Source organism: Leptonychotes weddellii, chromosome 7 (assembly GCF_054177405.1).
Source record: "Leptonychotes weddellii isolate Sample4059 chromosome 7, ASM5417740v2, whole genome shotgun sequence".
NCBI classification, from domain to species: domain Eukaryota; kingdom Metazoa; phylum Chordata; class Mammalia; order Carnivora; family Phocidae; genus Leptonychotes; species Leptonychotes weddellii.
The window spans coordinates 131,267,014-131,290,297 of record NC_138375.1 but is presented as its reverse complement, the minus strand read 5'-3'; the positions used below and the strand labels follow the sequence as shown (position 1 = coordinate 131,290,297).

Sequence of the window (23,284 nt, the reverse complement as noted above, 5' to 3'; positions counted from 1 at the left end):
GCTTTTTTGTAGGTGACTGGCATTTTAATGTAGTCTTCATTTGCATTTCCCTGATTCCCAGTAACACTGAGCAAAAACATGCTATGTTGGCCATTTTTTTTTAAATATATATTTTTTAAGATTTTATTTATTTTCGAGAGAGACAATGAGAGACAGAGAGCATGAGAGGGAGGAGGGTCAGAGGGAGAAGCAGACTCCCCGCTGAGCAGGGAGCCCCATGTGGGACTCGATCCCAGGACTCCAGGATCATGACCTGAGCCGAAGGCAGTCGCTTAACCAACTGAGCCACCCAGGTGCCCCATGTTGGCCATTTTTTAAAAGATTTATTTATTTATTTTAGAGAGCACAATAGTGTGGGGAGGGGCAGAGCAAAAGGGAGAGAATCTTAAGCTGAGTTCATGCTGACCTTGGAGCCCGTCGTAGGGCTTGAACTCATGACCCTGAGATCATGACCTGAGCTGAAATCAAGAGTCAGACACTTGACTGACTGAGCCCCCCAGGCGCCCCTGTGGCAGCCATTTAGCTGTCCTCCTGAAGAGATGTTTTGCCTGTTTGTATCAGGTTGTCTGCCTTATTGATTGACAGAGTCTCTTTGGGTATTCTGGACACACAGACCTTTTCTTGGTTATTTGTGTTGCAAATATTTACTTCTACTCTGTGGCTTGCCTCTTTGTTCTCTCAATTGTGTCACAGGATTAACAGTTCTTAAAAATAGTCCGCTTGGTCAATATTTTCCTTTATGGTTACAGTTTCTTAGTTCTATTTAAAAAATCCTTCTCTAGCCCAAAGTCATGGAGACATTTTCTTTTATTATTTTCTAGAAGCCGTATCAATTCACCTCTTCCAAACAAATCTGTAATCCACCGAGAACTGGTATTTGTGTGTAGGTGACATATGGGTTGTTTTTATTTTTTCCATGTAGATACCCAATTGTCTGAGCAAGATTTATTGAAATTGAGGAGCCCCTGGCTGGCTCAGTCAGTGGAGCCTGGGACCCTTGATTTCGGGGTCGTGAGTTTGAGCTCCTGCTGGGTGTAGAGATTACTTAAAAATAAAATCTTGGGGCACCTGGGTGACTGAGTTGATTAAGCAGTTAAGCGTCCGACTCTTGATTTTGACTCAGGTCATGATCTCAGGGTCGTTAGATCGAGCACCGTGTTGGGCTCTGTGCTCAGCGGGGTGTCTACTTGAGATTCTCTCCCTCCCTCTGCCCCTCCCCTCTCTCTCTCTAAAATAAATAAATAACTGTTCTTTCCACACTGTTCTGATTTAATATCTTTGTTGTCAACCTAATATCTATGTATGCCTGAGCCTGTTTCTAGGCTATTCTTTTGGTCTGTTAGCCACGTGCCAACTCCACAGTGTAGATTTCATCTCTTTGTCCAGTAGGAAGGTCCCCCTACTTCATTCTTCTTCTCGGAATCAGCCCTCTGCATTTCCATATAAATCTTAGAAGGAGCTTGACAATTTCCACACAAAAAATCTATTAGGGATGTTGATTGGTATTGTATTGAAATCTATAGGTCAGTTTGTGGAGAAGTGCTAGGCTCTGTTCTGTAACATAATAATAATAGTTTATCCATTATTGAACTTCACAGAAATGGGATCATAGAGTATGTACTATTTGTGTCTGGCTTCTTTTGCTTAAATAATGTGGGTTTTTAAAAAAATACTTAAATATTTTTTTTAAGTAATCTCTATACCCAACATGGGGCTCAAACTGATGACCCCAAGATCAAGAGTCGCACACTCCACTGACTGAGCCAGCTAGGTGCCTCTAAATAATGTTTTTGAAAAGCTTCCATGCTGGGATGCCCGGGTGGCACCCAGTCAGTTGGGCATCTGCCTTCGGCTCGGGTCGTGATCCCAGGGTCCTGGGATCAAGTCCTGCATGGGGCTCCTTGCTCAGCAGGGATCCTGCTTCTACTTCTGCCCGCCACTCCCCAGCTTGTGTTCCCTCTCTCTCTGACAAATAAATAAATAAATAAAATCTTCAAAAAAACAAGTGAAATGCTTCCATGATGTTGCATGTATAAGTAAGTCCTTTTTATTGCTGAGTAGTATTCCATTGTGTGAGTATACCACAATTTGTCTATTTATTTTCCCATTAATGGACATTTGGTTTGTTTTCAGCTTGGGGCAATTATGAGTAAAACTCTTATGAATATCCTTGAACAAGTGTATTTTGGGGCATGTTTTCATTTCTGGGTGAATAGACAGGGGTGGAATTGCTGGGTTATAGGGTCAGTGTATGTTTAATTTCATAAGAATATGCCAAACTCTTTTCCAAAGTGATTGTACCATTTTACACTCTCATCAGAAATGTATGAGAATTCCAATCATGCCACATCATTGACAATATTTGGTATAGTCAGTCTTTGTAATATGAGCTTCATTTTTTTGTGAGTGTGAAGTGTATTTCATTGTAGTTTTAGTGTGCATTTCTCTGATGACCAATGATATTGAGCAAATTTTCATGTGCTTATTGGCCTATACATCAAATTGGGGAGAATTAACATCCTAATAATATGTAAACCTCTAATCCATGAGCGTGGTATATCTCTCCATTTATTTAGGTGTTTAAATTCTCTGAGAAATGTTTTGTAGTTGCAAGTATGAAAAAGTCTTGCAAATATTTTGCAAATTCATTTTTAAGTATCTTATGTTTTTGATGCTATTATAAAATGTATTTTTAAAAAACTTTTTGTTTTTCACTTCTTTATTGGTAGTATATGGAAATACAATTAAATTTGTGAATTGGCCTTTCACCTGTGATTTGCTAAATTCATTTATTACTCCAACTGGGGTTTTTTTCTTGGTATGTTTCTTAGGATTTTCTATGTATACAATCATGGCATTTGTGAATAAAGACCACTTTACTTCCTCATGTTTTTCCTTTTTTTTTTTTTTAATTTTAAGTAAGCTCTGCACCCTACGTGGTGCTTAAATTCATGACCCTGAGATCAAGAGTGGTACGCTCCACTGACTGAGCCAGCCAGGCGCCCCTACTTCCTTGTTTTCAATCTTTGTGCTTTCTATTTATTTTTCCTGACATACTGCTCTTGCTGGCATCTCCAGGGCACCACTGAATAGTAATCATGAGAGCAGACATCCTTACCTTCTTCCTAATCTTGGGGGAAAGTCATTCAGTATTTCACCATTAATTAAGATGTTAGTTGAGGTTTTTTTGTAGATGACTTTTATCAGATTGAAGAAATTCCCTTCACCTCTTAATTTACCGAGGTATTTTTTTTAATCATTAATGGGTTTTGAATTTTTCCAGATGCTTTTTCGACATCTAAAGAGCTAATCTTGTGTCTTTTCTCTCTTATTTGGTTAATGTGGTGGTTGGTTGATATTTCTAATGTTAAAGCAACCTTGTTTTCTGGGATAACCCGCCTTAGTCAGATATATCATCCTTTTTGTATGCCACTGGATTTGATATGCTAATATTTTTTTGAGAAATTTTGTACTTTGGGGGCGCCTGGGTGGCTCAGTCATTAAGCGTCTGCCTTCAGCTCAGGTCATGATCCCAGGGTCCTGGGATCGAGCCCCACATCGGGCTCCCTGCTCCTCAGGGAAGCCTGCTTCTCCCTCTCCCACTCCCCCTGCTTGTGTTCCCTCTCTTGCTGTGTCTCTCTGTCAAATAAATAAATAAAATCTTAAAAAAAAAATTTTGTACCTCTGTTCATGAGAAGTTATTGGTCTGTAACAGTGCTGTCCAATAGAACGTTCAGTGACGATGTAATGTTCTGATCTTGTGTGGTCCAGTATGGCAGCCACTAGGCACACGTGGCTACTGAGCACTCGAAATGTGGCTAGTGTGACTGAAGAACTGAATTTTACATTTTACTTAATTATAGTTTCCATAACCACATGGGCTAGTTGCTGCTGTATTGGACAGTACAGGTCTGTAATTTAGAAACTTATAATCTTCTTGTCTTTTTAAAATATTTACATATTCTGTTATCTTATTTTGATTTTCCTGTTGAAGGACTGTCCTTACATGAGTCTTTCTGTTTGTTCTCTATAGCTGTAATTTTCTCTCTAGTCCTTTTAATACCTTTTTTTTTTTAAGATTTTATTTTCAGGTAATCTTTACACCCAATGTGGGGCTCAAACTCACAACCCCGAGATCAAGAGTTGCATGCTCTATCAACTGAGCCAGCCAGGCGCCCCTCTTTTAATACCTTTAGTTCAACTTCGTCCTGATTGCTTTCTCCATATGTGTCCTCTATTAGGGTACTTTAGGGTCTTTATCTGCTTCGGAGGTCTTTGAATTTCATTATCATTGCAGTGATGAATTTATTTTATTATTCTTCCACTTCTTTCCTGAGCTCTGACAGATTATGTTTTATCTTATCCTGTTTGCTCACAATTTCTACCCCAGCTGCTGTTACTTCTTCCTTGTTTTTATGCTTCATAAAAGCAATGCTTTAGTTTTAACTTTAGAGTAAGATGTTTGTCATAAAGTTTTATCTATTCTGTTACAACTTTTTATAAACATATGCAACTAGCAAAAGAGCCCCCAAAATATGATGCATAAAGGAACAACAAAATAACAAGGAGAAATGGACAATTAAACGATCATATTTGGAAACTTCAATTCTCAACTTTCAAGAATAGATACAGCAATCAGGCAAAAGAGCAACAAGGATGTAGAGGACTCAAAGAACAGTATAATCCAACAGACCCAACAGACATCTCTAGAATAATACTCCATCCAACAATAGCAGAATACACATTCTTTTCAAGCACACATAGTACATTCTCCAGGACAGATCATATGCTAGGCCACAAAACAAGCTTCAATAAATTAAAAAGGATTGAAATCATACAAAGTCTGGCCTATGCCCACAATGGAAGTTAGATTTCAATAATAGAAGAACTTTCGGAAATTCACAAATATATGGAAATCAAATATCACACTCCTAAATAGTCAATGAGTCAAAGAAGAAATCACGCATAGAAAACACTCTGGGATGAATAAAATAGGAAATACAACATACTGAAATGTATGGGATGTAGCAAACCTTCTATGTTCATGGATCATTAAAATTGTTACGATGGCAATACTTCTCACATTGACTTACAGACTCAGTGCAATCCCCATCAAAACCCCATCTAGCTTGCTTGCAGAAATTGACAAGCTGATCCTGGTGTTCATTTGCAAATTTTAGGAACCCAGAATGGCCAACACATCTTGAAAAAGAAGTTGGGAGGACCCATACTTCCTGATATCAAAAGTTACTACAAAAATGCAATTATCAAGACAACCTGGGGGCACCTGGTTGGCTCAGTCAGTAGAGCGTGCGACTCTTAATCTCGGGGTTTTGAGTTTGAGCCCCATGTTGGGTGTAGAGATTACTTAAAAATTTTTAAAAATCTAAAAAGAAAAAAAACGTGGGACTCACATAAAGTTAGGCATATATATCGATGAAATAAAATAAAGAATCCACAAATAAACTCATACATTTGTGGTCAGTTGACTTTTGACAAGGATGCTAAGACAAATGTGCTAAGGATACAGAACAGTTGTTCTAACAAATGTGGAAAGAATAGTCTCTTCAACAAACGGTGCTGGGACAACTGGATATCCCCTTGCAAAAGAATGAAGTCGGATCCCAACTTCACTCCATACACACAAATCAAGAGCTAAAACTATAAAAGACTTAGAAGAAAATAAAGGGCAACTTCTTGTCAGGCAAAGGGTTTGTGATATGACACCAAAAGCACACAACAAAATAAAAAATAGAGAAATTAGACTTCATCAGCACTTAGCAACTTGTGCATCAATATCAAGAAAGTGAAAAGAACAACAAAATACAAGCACTCTTAGAATCATCTTTTATACATGTGCATACATTTATGACAATGTGATTAAAACAAGAAAGTGAAAAGACAACCCACAGAAAATATTCACATATCTTATATCTGAGAAGAGTCTAGTATGCAGCATACATAAAGAATTCCTACAACTCAATAGTAAAAAGGTAGGGGTGCCTGGGTGGCTCAGTTGTTAAGCATCTGCCTTCGGCTCAGGTCATGATCCCGGCGTCCTGGGATCGAACCCCGTGTCGGGCTCCCTGCTCAGTGGGAAGCCTGCTTCTCCCTCTCCCACTCTCCCTGCTTGTGTTCCCTCTCTCACCATCTCTCTCTCTGTCAAATAAATAAATGAAATCTTTTTAAAAAAAATAAAAAGGTAAAAAACCTAACTTATTTATTTATGTATTTTTTAAGTAGGCTCTCCGCCCAGCCTGGGGCTTGAACTCGCACCCCGAGATCAAGAGTTGTGTGCTCTACCAACTGAGCCAGTCAGATGCTAAACCTAATTTAAATAGGTAAATAACCTAATTTAAAAGTGGGCAAAGGATCTGAGTAGATATTTCTCCAAAGAAGTTACGTGTTCTGGCAATAAGCTCATGAAAAGATGCTCAACATCATTAGTCATTAGGGAACGACAAATCAAAACTGTGATGAGATACCACTTTATACCTATTAGGATGGCTATAATCAAAAAGGCAGATAAGATGTGGAGAAACTAGAATCCGTGTGCAGTGATGATGAAAATCTAAAATGGTGCAGTGGCTTTACAAATCATTTTGGCAGTTCCTCCAGAACTTAAACAGAGTTGCCAGTTGGTCCAGCAGTCCCATTCCAAGAAAATTGAACATAAGCACCAAACAAACATGTACACACATGTTTCATAGCGGCACTATTTACAATAGCTTTGTGAACTCATATGTCCATGAATGGATGAACAGATAAACCAAATGTGGTATGTCCATACAATAGAATATTATTCAGTCATAGAAAGGAATGAAGTACTGACAGGTTACAATATGGATGAACCTTAAAAACATTATGCTAAATGGAAGATGCCAGTTACAAAAAACCACATGTTGTATGATTCCATGTATATAAAGTATTCAGAATAGATTATAATCTAGAAAGACAGAAAATAGATTATTAGTTGCCAAGGACTGAGGAGGACAGCAGTGGGAAAATGGAGGGGGGAGTGACTGCTAATAGATACGGGTTTCTCTTGGAGGTCAAGAAAATGTTTTAAAATTGGATTTTGTAATGGTTTCACAGCCCTGTAAAAATGTTGAAAACCACTGAATAGTGTACCTTAACTGGGTGAATTAAAGCTGTTAAAAATTTGCACGATTCATCACGATGTTAAAATGCAGGTGTGACTTAGTAAGTCTGTGGTAAGGAGACAGTTTTGAGTAGCAAGGGGATTACAGACAGTTCTTTCCTACAGAAGCTTCCATGCCTACTAGGCATATGAGACATAAACACAATATGGTCAGTAAAAAAGGAGGCGAAATACATTACCCTCCAAACTTGAAAAACGATCTCCAAGGGTAGAGACTGACTCTTGAAAGAACCAATACACGAGGATGAGGATAGTTACTGCAGACATTTCAGGAGGCATCTGTGCAAAGAAATTTGCAAACATCCAACCAAACAGGCCAGTACGTCCTTAGGAACTGCGTTTAACCAAAATTGAAATCCAATCCATTCTACTGAGCCTCAGAGAAGCTGTGTTTAAAGAACGGGGCTTATACCCAGGAAAGCAGAGCCAGAGAGTCAGACCATGTTAGTGTCCCGGGCGGGTCTGTCCCTGCAGTGAGATGGTGGTGGCATCCTGTCTGGGCCTGAGGACCTCTGTCATTGAGGGTCGATCTGGCTCAAGCGACCTTCCAGTAATCATTACACTCTCCCTGGGGGACTCTCATTTAAGAAATTTGTTAACCTGGTTCACTATAAATTACTGTTTCGGTGTCTCATTTACCCAGTTGAAGCCATTCATGAGTCCTGGCTGTATTCCATTTCTGGACTCCAAGTTGAGACTCAGACTGTGGATCACAACAAACACAGCAAGCCGTGTCCTCTGAGAAGCCTGGTACCTCCAGACAAACAGTAGCTGTACTTCGTTCTCTTTATTACAACTCAAACAAAAACTCTAGGCTAAATGCCAAGAGAGACGAGGTGTGCCAGAAGGAGTAATTGTCAAAAGTTGGGCTTGTCAGGGCGCCTGGGTGGCTCAGTCATTAAGTGTCTGCCTTCCACTCAGGTCATGATCCCAGGGCCCTGGGATCGAGCCCCGCGTCGGGCTCCCTGCTCAGCGGGAAGCCTGCTTCTCCCTCTCCCACTCCCCCTGCTTGTGTTCCCTCTCTCGCTGTGTCTCTCTCTGTCAAAAAATAAATAAAATCTTAAAAAAAAAAAAAAAGTTGGGCTTGTCAGGGATGCCTTCCATGAGAGGTAGGGCTTGAGACAGGGGGTGAAGAATGGCTATAATCTGAATATCTTGGGGAGAAAAGAGACCTTCTGGGTAAGAGACATGTGAAGAGTAAAGTTAAGATGGGAAAAATTGAATTGACTTCCTTAGGTGACCATCTGGCTGGAACAGAGGAGTTATTCAATTAGCAGAGGCACTTTTAGGCTTGGAAAGGCAGGTAGAGAGATCTGATCAGGAGAACCCGAACACTAAGCTGTAGAGTTTGAAATTTGTCTTCTAGGTGGCGAGGAGCCATTGATGATTGCTTTATAAAGGGGAATCCTATTTTAAATGACATTTGAGGGTGGAGGTGTATACTCTGTGGGGTACACCAGAGGTTGTCAAACTCTGGCCCCCCCACCTGTTTTTGTAAATAAAGTTTTATTGGAACACAGCCACTTCCATTCTTTTACATCTATCTGTTTTCATGCCAAAAAGGCAGAATTGAGTCATTGCTATAGAGACTGTATGGCCCACAGAGCCTAAAATATTTGTTATGTGGCTCTTCTCACAGGAAGAATTGGCCAATCCCTGGTGTACAGCACAGAGTAGAGAGACCTACATCAGACAGCAAGGAGCTCAGGTCAGGGATGCAAAAGGACGGAGTCACAAGGTGATGAGGGGAGCTTGGCAGAGGGGAGCTTGGCAGAGGGGAGCTTAAGGACCCATCATTTCAAAGGAAGAGTTTACGGATTGACTGGAATGTGGAGCTAGGGAGAGGAAAGCACTGAGGATAGTTCTGAGGTTTGGAGTTCACCTCACTAAAAAAAAAAAAAAAAAAAAGGGAAATTAAAAGGTAGAATCTGGTTTGCGATCATGAAAGCTCATCCAGCCTCAGATATCCAGAGAGATATGGCAATTTGGAACTTTTGAATTTTCCTGGAAAAAAAATGCATGGGTTTCCAATGAGAACATTTATGTATTACTTGCATAACTTTTCAAAAAATCAGTAAGACGGGGCACTTGGATCCTAGTTCTAGATATTTCATGCAAGTGGAATCATAAATATGTGTCCTTTTGTGTCAGGTTTCTTTCACTTGGCGTAATGTTTCCAAGGTTCATCCATGTCATAGCACATGTCAGAACTTCATTCCTTCTTAGGGCTGACTAATGTCCCCTTGCGTGGATAGGCTGCATTTTGTTTATCCATTCAACTGTTGGCAGACACTGCGTTGTTTCCACCTTTTGACCATTGTGAATAGTGCTGTTTAGAACATTGATGGGCAAGTGTCTAAGTCGCTGTCTTCGATTCTTTGGGGCATATACTTAGGAGTGGAATTGCTGGGTCATATGCTAATTCTATGTTTAGCCTTTTTTTTTTTTTTAGCTTTTATTTAAATTTCAGTTTGTTGGGTGCCTGGGTGGCTCTGTCTGTTGTACGTCTGCCTTCGGCTCAGGTCATGATCCCAGGGTCCTGGGATTGAGCCCCACATCGGGCTCCCTGCTTGGCAGGGAGTCTACTCCTTCGGCTCTCTCTGCCCCTCCCCCCTGCTCATGTGCTCTCTCTCTCTCAAATAAATAAAATCTTAAAAATAAATTCCAGTTAACATATAGTATAATATTAGTTTCAGGTGTGCAATTTAGTGATTCAACACTTACATACAACATCCGGTGCTCATCACAAGTGCACACCTCACTCCCCTTCACCTGTTTCCCCCATCCCCCCACCACCTCCCCTTCCCCCCTGGTGACCTCTCTATAGTTAAGAGTCTGTTTCTTGGTTTGTCTCTCTCTCTCTCTTATTTTTTTCCCTTTGCTAGTTTGTTTTGTTTCTTAAATTCCACATGTGAGTGAAATCGTATGCTATTTGTCTCTCTCCGACTGACTTATTTCACTTAGCCTCATACTCTCCAGCTCCATCCATGTCGTTGCAAATGTCTGTGTTTAGCTCTTTGGGGAATCTTTTCCTTCCTTGGTTGAAGTCCCTGGAAAAACTATCTAATGCCATTTCACTTTATGTTTGTATATAGAGCAAAGTTACGTCCTTTTTGTGGAATAGAATGTGAACCTCTGGGTTTGTCGGCATGAAGAGTTAATAGACTTTCCATATGATGAGGGTCTCACCTAATCCTCAAGATTCAGAGGTACTTTTACCTCTCATTTAGAAAGGCTCAGAGGCTGAATAATTTTGTTGCATAAAGACCTAAACCGCCCGAATCTTAAAGGTCCCCCCTCTTTTCCAGAATGGTATTTAACCAAAAGGAGGCTGAGTCCAACAGAGGAAAGGAATAGAATTAAAATGCAAAGTTCTAGAAAAACAGTCACCAGGGAGTCATTGGTTTGAGTGTGAGAAGTTTATTAGCTTGCAAACTCTTGGCTGCGTCATTTTTAAGACATCAGAGGAATCATTAAGATATATATATATATATATTTTTAAAGATTTTATTTATTTATTTGACAGAGAGCTAGAGAAAGAGCACAAGTAGGCAGAGAGGCAGGCAGAGGGAGAGGGAGAAGCAGGCTCTCCATTGAGCAGGGAGCCCGATGCGGGACTCGATCCCAGGATCCTGGGATCATGACCTGAGCTGAAGGCAGCCGCCTAAACGACTGAGCCACCCAGGCACCCCCTCATTAAGATATTTTTATAAGCAAAAACACTGCAGTTTGCCACCAGTGGGGCCATGCATTAATAGGGAGGAGAACCAAACCAGCTCACGTCTCTGTTCTTCTGTGTCCTATTCCTGGGGAACAAGAATTGTAATTAACATAGGGACGATACTTAAAACCAGTGTTCCTCCTGTTGCCTCCTGAAGAAACCTCCTCTGACTTCTCCAGGGAGGTAGAAAGGAGCTGGCTTTTTTAGGAGGCGTTCTTTGTAGCTTGCAGGAAAGGGGACTCAAGATGAATGATTCAGACCCACCCGAGCAAGCTGTCTGTAAGAGGCCCTGAGCTCCACGCTCATTAACAAGTTGTGCCCACACCTTCCTTTTCACCAATCTGGGCAGCAGCTGGGGTGAGAATTTCACCATCGCCCACCCCTCTTCCCCAGCATTGCCCCTGCTGCCCCGCCCCCCATAGGAGTTTAACCGTGTGCCTACATTTTTTTTTTTTTTTAAATGATCCTGTCTCAAAGCTACTACTATCTGGCCTCAAATCCTGGTTTGAACAGAAAATCTGGCTGAAGATCCTTCCTCCCACCCCCTCACCCCCAGAAGCACTGCCATCCCTGTCAGTAGCCCCTTAATCAACCTGGCTAATCATAGCTCTAGCTCTTACCACTCCCTGAAATCAGAGTGTGTTCATATTCTCTCTCTCTCCCCCTGGTAGGAATGCAAGCCCCTCAAAGTAGGGACTTTGTGTCTGTCTTGTTAATCGCTATATGCTCAGTATCTTTTTTTTTTTTTTAAGATTTTATTTATTTGTTTGAGAGAGAGTGCAAGCGAGCACAAGCAGGGGGAGGGGCAGAGGGGGAGGGAGAAGCCGGCTCCCTGCTGAGCAGGGAGCCTGACACGGGACTCGATCCCAGGACCCCGGAATCATGACCTGAGCCAGAGGCAGACGCTTAACTGACTGAGCCACCCAGGCGCCCTTATGCCCAAAACCTTGAACAGTGCTTGGCACAGAAGCTTAAGATTATGTGTTGAATGAAATAATTGGTATCTCTTATCTTATTTTTAAATTACCTTTTCTGCACTGAAACAGAAGTTCTTTTCTGTTGTCCTGGAGTCTTCAATAAGGTTTTCCTATTATATCCTGTTATCTTTATTTGGGGGAATAAGAAGAGGGTCTCCTGCTCATACTCAGGCCACATGGGATGGGGAGGGTGGTGACAGTGGCAAAGTGACCCACAGAGAGTGAGTGCGCGGGGACTGGCGAGTTCCTGGGGTCTGGATTGTTGCTTCCCCAGGGGTTTAAAGAAAAGAATGATTCCTAAAGCCTGGAAAATTGAGGTCTATTTATGGATAGGTTATGTTTGAGTTCCATATTGTTACATAAAACACCTTCTTGCACTTGAGGAACAACGAGTGTAGAAGGCAAACAGATGTCTAAATAGACAAGTACAGCACCTGGCTGGCTCAGTGGGCAGAGCATATCTCCCTTGATCTCAGGGTCGTGAGTTCAAGCCCCATGTTGGGTGTAGAGCTTACTTTATTTTTATCTTATTATTTTTTTAAAGCGACAATAATTTATTTCCTAGAATTCTGGAGGTTGTCTGGGCTCAGGTGGCGGTTTCTTGCTGGTGTAGGCTGAGCTCACTCATGAAGCGGCACTCTGCTGGGAGCTTGGCTGAGGCCCAGTGTCCAAGAGAGCCTCTCATCGTCCAGAACCTCTCTGTCCCTGTGGTCTTTCACCCAGCAGCAATCTAACTTGAGCTTTTTCAAGCCATTTCAAGACATCAAAAACAGGAGCTCCCAGGATTCTTTTTTTCCCCATTTTTAATTTTAATTTAAATTCAATTAATTTCAGAGATTTCAGAGGTAGAGGTCAGTGATTCCTCATCTTATATAACACCCAGTGCTCATTGCATGACGTGCCCTCCTTACTGCCCATCACCCAGTTACCCCATCTCCCCACCTACGTCCCCTCCAGCAACCCTCCGTTTCCTATGGTTAAGAATCCCTTAGGGTTTGTCTCCCTCTCTGGTTTCATCTTTTTTTTTTTCCTCCCTTCCCCTATGCTCCTCTGTTTTGTTTCTTAAATTCCACATATGAGTGAGATCATATGATACATGTCTTTCTCTGATTGACTTATTTCGCTTAGCATCATACCCTCTAGTTCAATCCACGTCGTTGCAAATGGCAAGATTTCTTTTTTCTTTTTCTTTTTTTTTTTGATGGCTGAATAGTAGTCCAACTTTATTTTTCTTTAGGGTGGACCCCTAAAGTTTTCTTTAGTCTCTTAGCCCTGGGTGATTTCCAGTGCATTCACATAGCCTGAATCTCAGGACTCAGCCTGAGAAAGCCCTCTCACTGGGTCTGCTCTTCATGAGGAAATTTCTTTTTTTATTTTTTATTTATTTTATTTTATTTTATTTTTTTTTTTATTTAACTTTATTTTATTTTTTTATGAAGAAATTTCAAATGGCAATGAAAGGCAAGCCACTGTCGGAGAGAAGGGTTCCCTCATCTCGCGTCCTGGAGTAGATCGGCTCCCCATTCATGTTCCCATATATCCCAGACTTACCTTTTGTAACCACGGTCCCCTTGGCTAATGTGTGTGATGTCTGAGGTCCTCATCAGGATGTCTGCTCCGGGGAGGAGGGGGTCAGTCACTGCTGCACAGCAGTTGGTTCAACAGATAATTATTGAAGGACTGACCACTCCCTGTTTCTTTTACTCTCCTTGAGCAAAAGGGAGAGTCCGGTGATCCTGGCCTTGAAGACGCGCTGGTTCCTGAATCTTCCTCCTTGTGAGGGACCGAGCAGGTTAATCAGGGCGATAGTGTATGACGGCGATTGGTTCCCGGGCCACCCGGTGCGGGCAGTCTGTTCTGGGCTGTTCAAAGCTGGAGGGCAAGTCTTTTTACTTATTTATTTATTTATTTATTTGAGAAAGAGGGATACAAGAGGGGGTAGGGTCAGAGGGAGAAGCAGACTCCCTGCTGAGCAGGGAGCCCGATGCGGGGCTTGATCCCAGGACCCCGGGATCATGACCTGAGCCGAAGGCAGACGCTTCACCGACTGAGCCACCCAGGCACCCCAACAAATAAAAATCTTAAAAAAAAAAAGAGTAAAAGTGTCTTTTGGTGGTGGTGGTCATTTGTCAATTCAGAGTTTCCTACTCTTGTGTTACTTCCACATAAAGGCTTGTCCTAAACAGTACACTTTCCTTTTGTCATTTAAAACCTCTGCTTTTTTGGGGTGCCTGGATGGCTCAGTCCATTAAACATCTGCCTTCAGCTCAGGTCATGATCTCAGGGTTCTGGGATTGAGCCCTGTGTCGGGCTCCTTGCTCAGTGGGGAGTTTGCTTCTCCCTCTCCCTCTGCTGTTTGCCCTGCTTGTGCTCTCTTTCTGTCTCTCAAATAAATAAATAAAATCTTTAAAAATAAATAAATAAATAACGCCTCTGCTTTTTTTCCTAGAGATTAAAATGGGAGTCCTGTTGACATCTTCCTCAGTTTTCTTTAGTCTTCGAGCCCTGGGTGATTTCCAGTGCATTCACATAACCACATCTCAACTAAACCACAGCTGTGAACACACAGTGCCTTCCATTGCCAATGCACATGATGCGAACTCATACCGTCCTTCTAGAAGTCCGAGAGATTAGCCTCAGGAAGACCTCCATAAAGAGGTGTGCCTTCTTTTGTTCTTCCTGGAAGGGGTTTATGGTCCTGCAAACTTTCTCCCTGTAGACACTCAGGTCAGAGTCGCCACAAAAAGAAGCTATTTTTTTTTTTTTAAGATTTTATTTATTTTTTAGAGAGCGAGTGAGAGGGAAACAGCATGAGAGGGGAGAGGGTCAGAGGGAGAAGCAGGCTCCCCGCCGAGCCGGGAGCCCGATGGGGACTCGATCCCAGGACCCTGGGATCATGACCTGAGCCGAAGGCAGACGCTTAACCATCTGAGCCACCCAGGCGCCCCCAAAAAGAAGCTATTTAACCAGCCTGTCTACAATTCATGACCGGGACATATATGTCAGTGTTTCCCAGAGCCTCCCGCTTACTTAAGATCAAACAAAATGCAGCTTTTCAAGAATTGCTGAAATTAAAAGATTTGACTCTGCATCTCTTCTAGAAACGAAGCAGGGTCTTCCCTGAGGGTCTACTTAGTGCTTCTTCAGAAAATGGGGGGATCAAGGGTTGAAAAACTTAAATACCTTGGAAAAGGTGAAACAGCTGGTTTCTACAGCAAGGTGGTGGTACTCTGCACAGAGGCATTCAAATTAAATTAAAAACAAAAAAAAAACCTCTTTTTTTTTTTTTTTAAGATTTATCTATTCATTTTAGAGGGGGAGGCAGAGGGAGAGAGAGAGAGAGAGAGAATCTCAAGCAGATTCTGTGCTGAGCGCGGAGCCCGACGCGGGGCTCAATCCCACAACCCTGAGATCACAACCTGAGCCAAAACCAAGAGTCAGATGCCCAACTGACTGCGCCACCTAGGTGCCCCCCAAAACAACAAAATTCTTGTGGTTAAATGTCTGGGGGGACCATTTTCCTCTTGTATAGGCTGTCATGCAACATTCTGCGCTCTCTATGTTTAGTTAAACTTGGAAGGGGATGGTGGGGGGAATAGCAGCTCAGATTATAGGGCTTTGTAGGTAGACTTGATTTTAACCAATGAGCCTAGAATGTCTTCTCCATTTGTTCCAGGAAAATAAACTCTCCCTAGAGTTTCTTTCTATTGGGAACACACTTCATCCCATCAGGGGTCCTCCCTGGGAAGGCAGGAGTAGAAGTTGTGAAAAGGAAAGCCAAAGAGAGGGTCTATCAAAGAGAGGACAGTGCCAACACAGGACCCTGTTAAAGGGGAAATCTCCCGACTGTAATGAGGTAGGGCCCAAGGCTTGGGTACAGTCACTCAACATAGAACCATTGAAAAGTGCAGACAGACTGGGTTGGAAGACCAGCCTCCCACCCCTTACTAGTGGGCAAGAACCTTACCCTCCCTGGACCTGTTTCCCCATCTGCAAAGTGAGGGGTTTCCTGTCCCCCAGTCACTGAAACGTGCTAGTTACTGTTACTACTCATGAGAATGTACAATGTGAGAAAAATCCTCTAAAAGTAGAGATCTGGGTTCAGACCTAAAAGCCAGAAATAGCTCATGTCCTAATCTCAGAATTTCCCTAGTCATCTGAACCAAACTTAGCAACGTCCTCCCTTTTATGCTTGGCTCATCCAAATTGTATAAGTCGTTCAAGAGCAATAGGTGTGAGAAAAAAAGAAATGTCAACACGCTTTAACTTTCCACGCTTTGGGGCGCCTAGCTGGCTCAGTCGTAGAGCATGTGACTCTCAATCTCGGGGCGGTGAGTTCGAGCCCCATGTTGGGTGTAGAGATTACTTAAATCAATAAATAAACTTAAAAAAACAATCTCCACAGCTGTGATAGGACCTTGACTAGCAGAAGCTGTGCTTGGAAGCAAGAAAATACATCTAAAAAAAATGGTCTCTCATTTTTCAGGAAGAATAAATCCCCCTGTCTCCCAGGATAGGTAAAAAATAATTAAATTTGAGCGCCTATTATCTGTGCTAGGCACTTCATATCTACACCATGTTATTATTTTTTTTTAAGACTTTATTTATTTGTTTGACAGAGAGAAAGCACAAGCAGGGGGAGTGGCAGACAAAGGGAGAGGGAGAAGCAGACTCCCTGGCGAGCAGAGAGCCCAACATGGCGCTTGATCCCAGGAACCTGAGCCGAAGGCAGATGCTTAACCGACTGAGCCACCCAGGTGCCCCTATTTTCTTAGACCATATACAAAAATAAATTCAAAATGCATTTAAAGCCTAAATATGAGACCTGAAACTATAAAAATCCTAGAAGAGAGCAAATTTCTCTGATACTGGCCACAGCTACTTTTTTCTAGGTAGGTCCCCTGAGCCCAGGGAAATAAAAGCAAAAATAAACTATTGGGACTCCATCAAAATGAAAAGCTTCTGCACAGCAAAGAGAACAATTAACAAAACTAAAAGGCAACCTACAGAATGGGAGAAGATATTTGCAAATGACACATCTGACAAAGGCTTAGTATCCAAAATACATAGAGAACTTACACAACTCAACACCCTCCCCCAAAATAATCCAATTTAAAGATGGGCAGAAGACATGAACAGACATTTCTCCAAAGAAGACATCCACATGGCCAACAGACACATGAAAAGATGTCAAAATCACTGATCATCAAGGAAATGCAAATCAGAACTACATGAGATATCACCTCACACCTGTCAGAATGCCTGAAGTCAACAATATAAGAAACAACAGGTGTTGGCAAGGATGTGGAGAAAGGGGAACCTTCTTACACTGTTGGTGGGAATGCAAACTGGTGCAGCCACTCTGGAAAACAGTATGGAGGCTCCTCAAGAAGTTAAAAATAGAACTACCTTATGATCCAGCAATCACACTACTGTGTATTTACCCAAAGAATACAAGAACACCAATTCAAAAGGGATACATTTGTAGCAGCATTATTTACAATAACCAAAATAAGGAAACAACCAAGTGTCCATCAATAGATGAATGGATAAAGAAGATGTGGTATATGTATATATGTATATATATATATGAATATTATTGAGCGATAAAAAAGAATGAAATCTTGCCACTTGCAACAATGTGGATGGAGCTAGAGGGTAGTATGCTGAGTGAAATAAGTCAGTCAGAGAAAGACAAACACCATTTGATTTCACTCATATGTGGAATTTAAGAAGCAAAACACAGGAGCAAAGGAAAAAAAGAGAGAGAGAGAGAGAAACAAACCAAGACACCGACTCTTAACTACGGAGCACAAACTGAGGGTTACCAGAAGGGAGGTGGGTGGGAGGATGGGAGAAATAGGTGATGGGAATTAAGGAGGGCACTTGGGATGAGCACCGGGTGAATAAAATAAAAACTTAAAAAAATATGTCATGGTCTCTGCTTCCTTATTATTTCTTCTCTGATAATTCAGCATAGCCTGATTCAAGTTTCTTTCTTTCTGTTCTTAAACCCCAAATGCAAAAAAAAAAAAAAGGCTCGAGGAAAGGATTTTTCCAACAGTGGTAGGAAAATTGACTTTCCAATGAAATAAACCAGAGTTGAAATTCAGGCATTTACTCTCCACGTAGGTAACTTAAGCAAGTCACTTAACTATAGCCTCAGTTTTTCCAATAATGTCTAATTTATGAAGGAAGGAAATACAGATTTAATAATGTCATTATTGTTTTAAAAGATTTATGTATGTATGTATTTAGAGAGCGAGCGAGCAGGTGGAGGACAGAGGGGGAAGGAGAGTTAAAATCTCAAGCAGACTCAGGGCTGAGCATGGAGCCCGATGCGGGTTTGATCCCCTGACCCTGAGATCATGACCTGAGCCGAAATCAAGTCAGTCACTTAACCACCTGAGCCACCCAGGCACTCCTAATATCATTATTTAATAATACCTAGTTTATGGTGTACTACATATTAAACTAGACAGGATGCATATAAATAGCCTAATAGTGATTATGACTCATGTTTATTGAGCATTATTGAGCATCTGCCATTACATGGCAGACATTGACATGGGTGCTTTATGCAGTGTTCCTAATATTCAAAGCAAAGTTGCAAAGCAGGTATTGCATTTTTGAGGTGAGGAAACTGCAGTTGGAGATTAAGCAATCCACTCAAGAGTGGAAAGTCTGTAGTGTGTGTTAGGATATGCTACCTGTCAGAAATGGCTATTTCAATGATATTCCTGCAATGAGTAGAGGACTTTTTGAGCAGGGCTCATCTGGTTTTACTGGACACCTTAGATAAATCCTGGTATGAGAAGTGAGTCTGATAATTTGCAAATATCTGGAAGTGGTGAAATTAATTTGGATAAACATTATTTATTTTTTTAAATGTCAAAAAACCAAAGACGGTGCAGAATCACCCAACAGTAGCGGAAAACACATTCTTCTCAAGTACATCTGGAAACTTCTCCAGAAGGGACCATATGATAGGCCATAAAATAAGCCTCGGTAAATTTATTTTATTAAAGATTTTTATTTATTTATTTGACAGAGAGAGAGACACAGCGAGAGAGGGAACACAAGCAGCGGGAGTGGCAGAGGGAGAAGCAGGCTTCCCACGGAGCAGGGAGCCCGATGCGGGGCTCGATCCCAGGACCCTGGGATCATGACCTGAGCCGAAGGCAGACGCTTAACGACTGAGCCACCCAGGCGCCCAAGCCTCGGTAAATTTAAAAGGATCAAAATTGTGGAAAGCACATTCTCTGACCACAATGGAGGGAAATGAGAAATTAATAACAGAAGGAAATTTGGAGATTTCACAAATATGTGGAAATTAAACAACACACACCTAACTAACCAATTAGCCAGAGAAGAATCACAGGAGAAATTAGAAAATACTTTGAGATGAATGAAAGAGAAAACACAACATACCAACATTTAGGGGCTGTGGCTAACACAGAGGCTCGAGGGAAACCTACAGCTGTAAACAACTATATTAATAAATGAAAAGATTTCAAATCAATAACCTAACTATATATATGTAGACACTGGAAAAAGAAGAGCAAACTAAACCCAAAGCAAGAGGAAGAAAGGAACTAATGAAGATTAGAGTAAAAATTAATGATATAAAGAATTTAAAAAATTGAGAAAAATCAATGGAGCCAAAACTTGGTTCTTTGAAAGGACCAACAAAATTATCAAACCTTTTTTTTAAATTATCAAACCTTTACCTAGACTGACTGGGAGTAAGGGGTGGAGGGAACATCCAGAGAGACAGAGAGAGAGAAAGGAGAGAGAATTCAAATTACTAAAGTCAGGAATGAAAGAGGGAATATTACTATCAACCTTACAGAAATAAAAAGAAGTATAAGGGAATATTATGCACTGTATGCTGGCAAATTAGATAAATTAGATGAAATGAACAAATTCCTAGGAAGTCACGAATGACCAAAACTGACTCAAGATGAAATAGAAAACTTGAACAGACCTACAACAAGGAAAAAGACTGAATTAGTCATTAAAAATTTTGACACACACACGCACACAGCGCAAGCCCAGATGACTTCACTGGAGAATTCTATCGAACATTTGAAGAAAAAATGAATGAGTTTCCTCACAAACAAATTCAGTTTCCTCACAAACTCTTCCAAAAAACAGAAGAGGAAGGAACACTTTCTAACTCATTCTTTGAAACCAGTATTCCCTGATACCAAAACCAAAGATATTACAAGAAAACCACACACCAATATCTCTCATTAAAGTGTACGCAAAAATCCTCAACATAATACTAGAAAATTGAACCCAGTAATGTATAAAAAAGGTATATATACCATAACCAAGTGGGATTCATCTCAGGAATAAAGGTTGGTTTTAAACAAAATATTTTATTTATTTATTTTTTTAAAAGATTTTATTTTTATTTATTTGACAGAGAGACATAGCGAGAGAGGGAACACAAGCAGCGGGAGTGGGAGAGGGAGAAGCAGGCTTCCCGCCGAGCAGGGAGCCTGATGTGGGGCTCGATCCCAGGACCCTGGGATCACGACCTGAGCCAAAGGCAGACGCCTAACGACTGAGCCACCCAGGCACCCCTAAACAAAATATTTTAAAAATAAAATAAAAAGAATAAAGGTTGGTTTAATATCTGAAAATCAATTATGCAATACACCATATAATAAAGGACAAAAACCACATGAACATCATCTCAATAGATGCAGAGAAAACATCTGACAAAATTCAACACCTCTTCATGATAAACACACTCAAAAAATTTGAAGTATAAGGGAACTTCCTCAACCTGTTGAAGGATATCTACAAAAACCACAGGGCTAACATCACACTTAATGTTGAAAAACAAAGCTTTCTCCCTAAGATCAAGAACAAAACAAGGATGTCTGTTCTTGTCACTTCTATTCAACATTGTACTGGAGGTTCTAGCCATGGCAAGTAGGCAATAAAAAGAAATTAAAGGCATCTATATTGGAAAGGAAGAAGAAAAACTATTTCTATTTACATATTACATAATCCCATAAATAGAAAATCCTAAAGAATGCACACACACACACACACACAAATTATTCAAGCTAAAAATGAGGGGCACCTGGGTGGCTCAATAAGCTGAGCATCTGACTCTTGGCTTTGGCTCAGGCCATGAGCTCAGCACTGAATCTGATTGAGATTCTCTCTCTCCCTCTGCCCCTCCCCCTGCTTGTGCACTTTCTCTTTCTCTCTAAAATAAATAAATAAATCTTAGAAAAAAACCCCCATAAACCCAGTTGTAGTATAAAGGGGCTTATAATGAATAACAAGACACCCATTTCACCTTTATGGCTCTCAAGTGGTTTCCAGAACTGAGGACAAGAGACCAAATATTATAACCAAATTGCTCTTATTACTGAGGAAATGCCAAGGGTTTTTATGAGCTGTGAGCCAGGACCCATGGATGAAGACCAAATATATGAGAAGAAATATCTTTTGGTCATCTGAATGACCAAATATATATTTCTGACAAATCATAATATCCCAAGCCCTTAACATACGAGTCATAGTTATTTTAAATTTCCTATCTGTAATTCCAAACTCTGTGTCATATCTGAGTTTGGTTCTGATTCTTGCTCTTTTCTTCAGTCTGGTTTTTTTTTTCTTGCCTTTTAGCAAGGCTTATAATGCATGATTTATTAGATAAAGGGACTGATACAGACCTTTAACGTCAAGTTTGATGTTAGTCTGGCTAGGAGTTGGACCGGTTTAATGGTTCCTGTAGCTTTAGGTGCCAGTGGCCTTAAGTTCTTCTAGTGTCCTTGTTTGTTTGGCCTCAGTCTGGCTTCATCATGTCTTGTTCAGCCTAAGCTCTCCCTCCCCCAGACTTCATCCTCCACCCCCCAGGACCGGCAGGGTGTTAGATCCCAAAGGATCTTTCTGTAACACAGACCCAACCATATGTCTCCCTGCTCAGAAACTCTCCCCTGCTTGAAACCCCTGCGCCCATGGAATAATGTACATGTTGCTCAGTGTGGCCTTCCCAGGTCCTCAGGGGTCACCTTAGCCTTCCCTCTCCTGCCCACCTCCCCCGACTCCTACACCACATCAGGGTACCAGGGACACCCTGAACTGCTTCCAGGTCCCTCAACATGACACGCTGTCCCCCGGTGTGTTTCTGCCTTGCACTTGCTGATCCTTCTGTAACCCTTCCCATCGGGACTGCAATGTGGCTTCACCAGCGAGATCCTGCCTTTTGGGGGAGGACTTCCCCAAGCCCCTGGTACATTCCTCGGGCAGAATGCCATGCTGTGGTTGCCGCCGATGTCCCAAGGGACCTCTCCCAACAGGCAAACCCCCACCTTACCCCAGGGAGAGGAGGCAAGGGGCAGACACTGTGGATCACCCCCCTGGCTCTGCTTTTGTCCCAGAGGTGGGAGGGGCACCAGACAGCATTGACCAGCCCTCCCACAGGACCCCTCCGGCTGGGGAGAGGAGGAGGGAAGGTCTGGAAGGAAAGGAACATCTGTCTCTTGCCACCTGCTGTACAGGCCAGGGATGAAGGAATCTGGCTCTCAAGTCGGAGTCTTGGGGTCCAAATCCCAAGCTCCACCAGGTATCAGCTCTCTGACCTCGGCAGGCTACTTACCGCTCTATGCTTCATCCTCCTCGTCTATAGAACAGGTGAATAATCAGGACCTAGCTTAGGTAAAGAGAGGCTTCATGAGATGCCCACTGACAGCTAGGTGCTATTCTAGCCACCATGTTGGTCAAATGCCACCCAGCTACGTCCTGGGTCCACTTCCTCCACGTCCTGGCCGGCAAGACAAGGATGTCAGCTCCTCTTGTGGAGCAGGCAAACAAGGTGCCGAGCTGTCTGCTTCCTCGCCGAGCGAACCACCGCTCAGTGCCCCCCTCCTCCTCTGCTGGAGGGGTGGGGGGCGGTGAGGTGCGGAGGCCCCGGCTGGAGAAGCAGGGAGGCTGCACATTCAGGCTGCATCAGGCCTGGCCCGGGGTGCCTATGGGCTCCTGGAAGGTGGTGGCAGTGGCCATGCGGGGCGGGGGGGGGGGCGGGTAGGGGGCCTCCCCCAGCCAAGGCAGCTGGTCCTGCTTCATTCTACTCCTTCCATGCAGGTGGCAAGGAGGGAGCTCCCTATTCTTGTGGGTCTTGCTACGTGCTAGGTGAGTACCGAGCTGGGGGCTCTGATGGCATGTCCAGTCTCGCCAACTCCAGAAGTTGGCGTTCTGCCTCCATGTTATAGAAGTCCAAGATGATGCAGCCAGGGTTGTCCAGAGACTGGCCCACAGGGAGCGAGCACTTCACTCCCCTCTCCTGGGTCTCAAGTTGACCAAGTCCCTCCTACTGCCCTTGCACCGTCATCGCCCTGTGCTCGCCCCTCACCAGGCTGAGTGAAGCTGAACTGCTGAAAGAGGTCACTTTAGGAT

At 42.3% G+C, this 23,284-nt stretch overlaps 1 long non-coding RNA gene across 1 annotated transcript in view; it reads left to right on the top strand.

The window, feature by feature from the left end:
* Positions 1 to 15,619, top strand: part of LOC115941542 (uncharacterized) — a 40,147-nt gene extending 24,528 nt beyond the window's left edge. Inside the window, exons 2-3 of the long non-coding RNA XR_014147287.1 lie at positions 14,310 to 14,593; positions 14,802 to 15,619. This is a non-coding gene — a long non-coding RNA (uncharacterized LOC115941542). The remainder of the gene's footprint in view (positions 1 to 14,309; positions 14,594 to 14,801) is intronic.
* Positions 15,620 to 23,284: the final 7,665 nt, after the last annotated feature.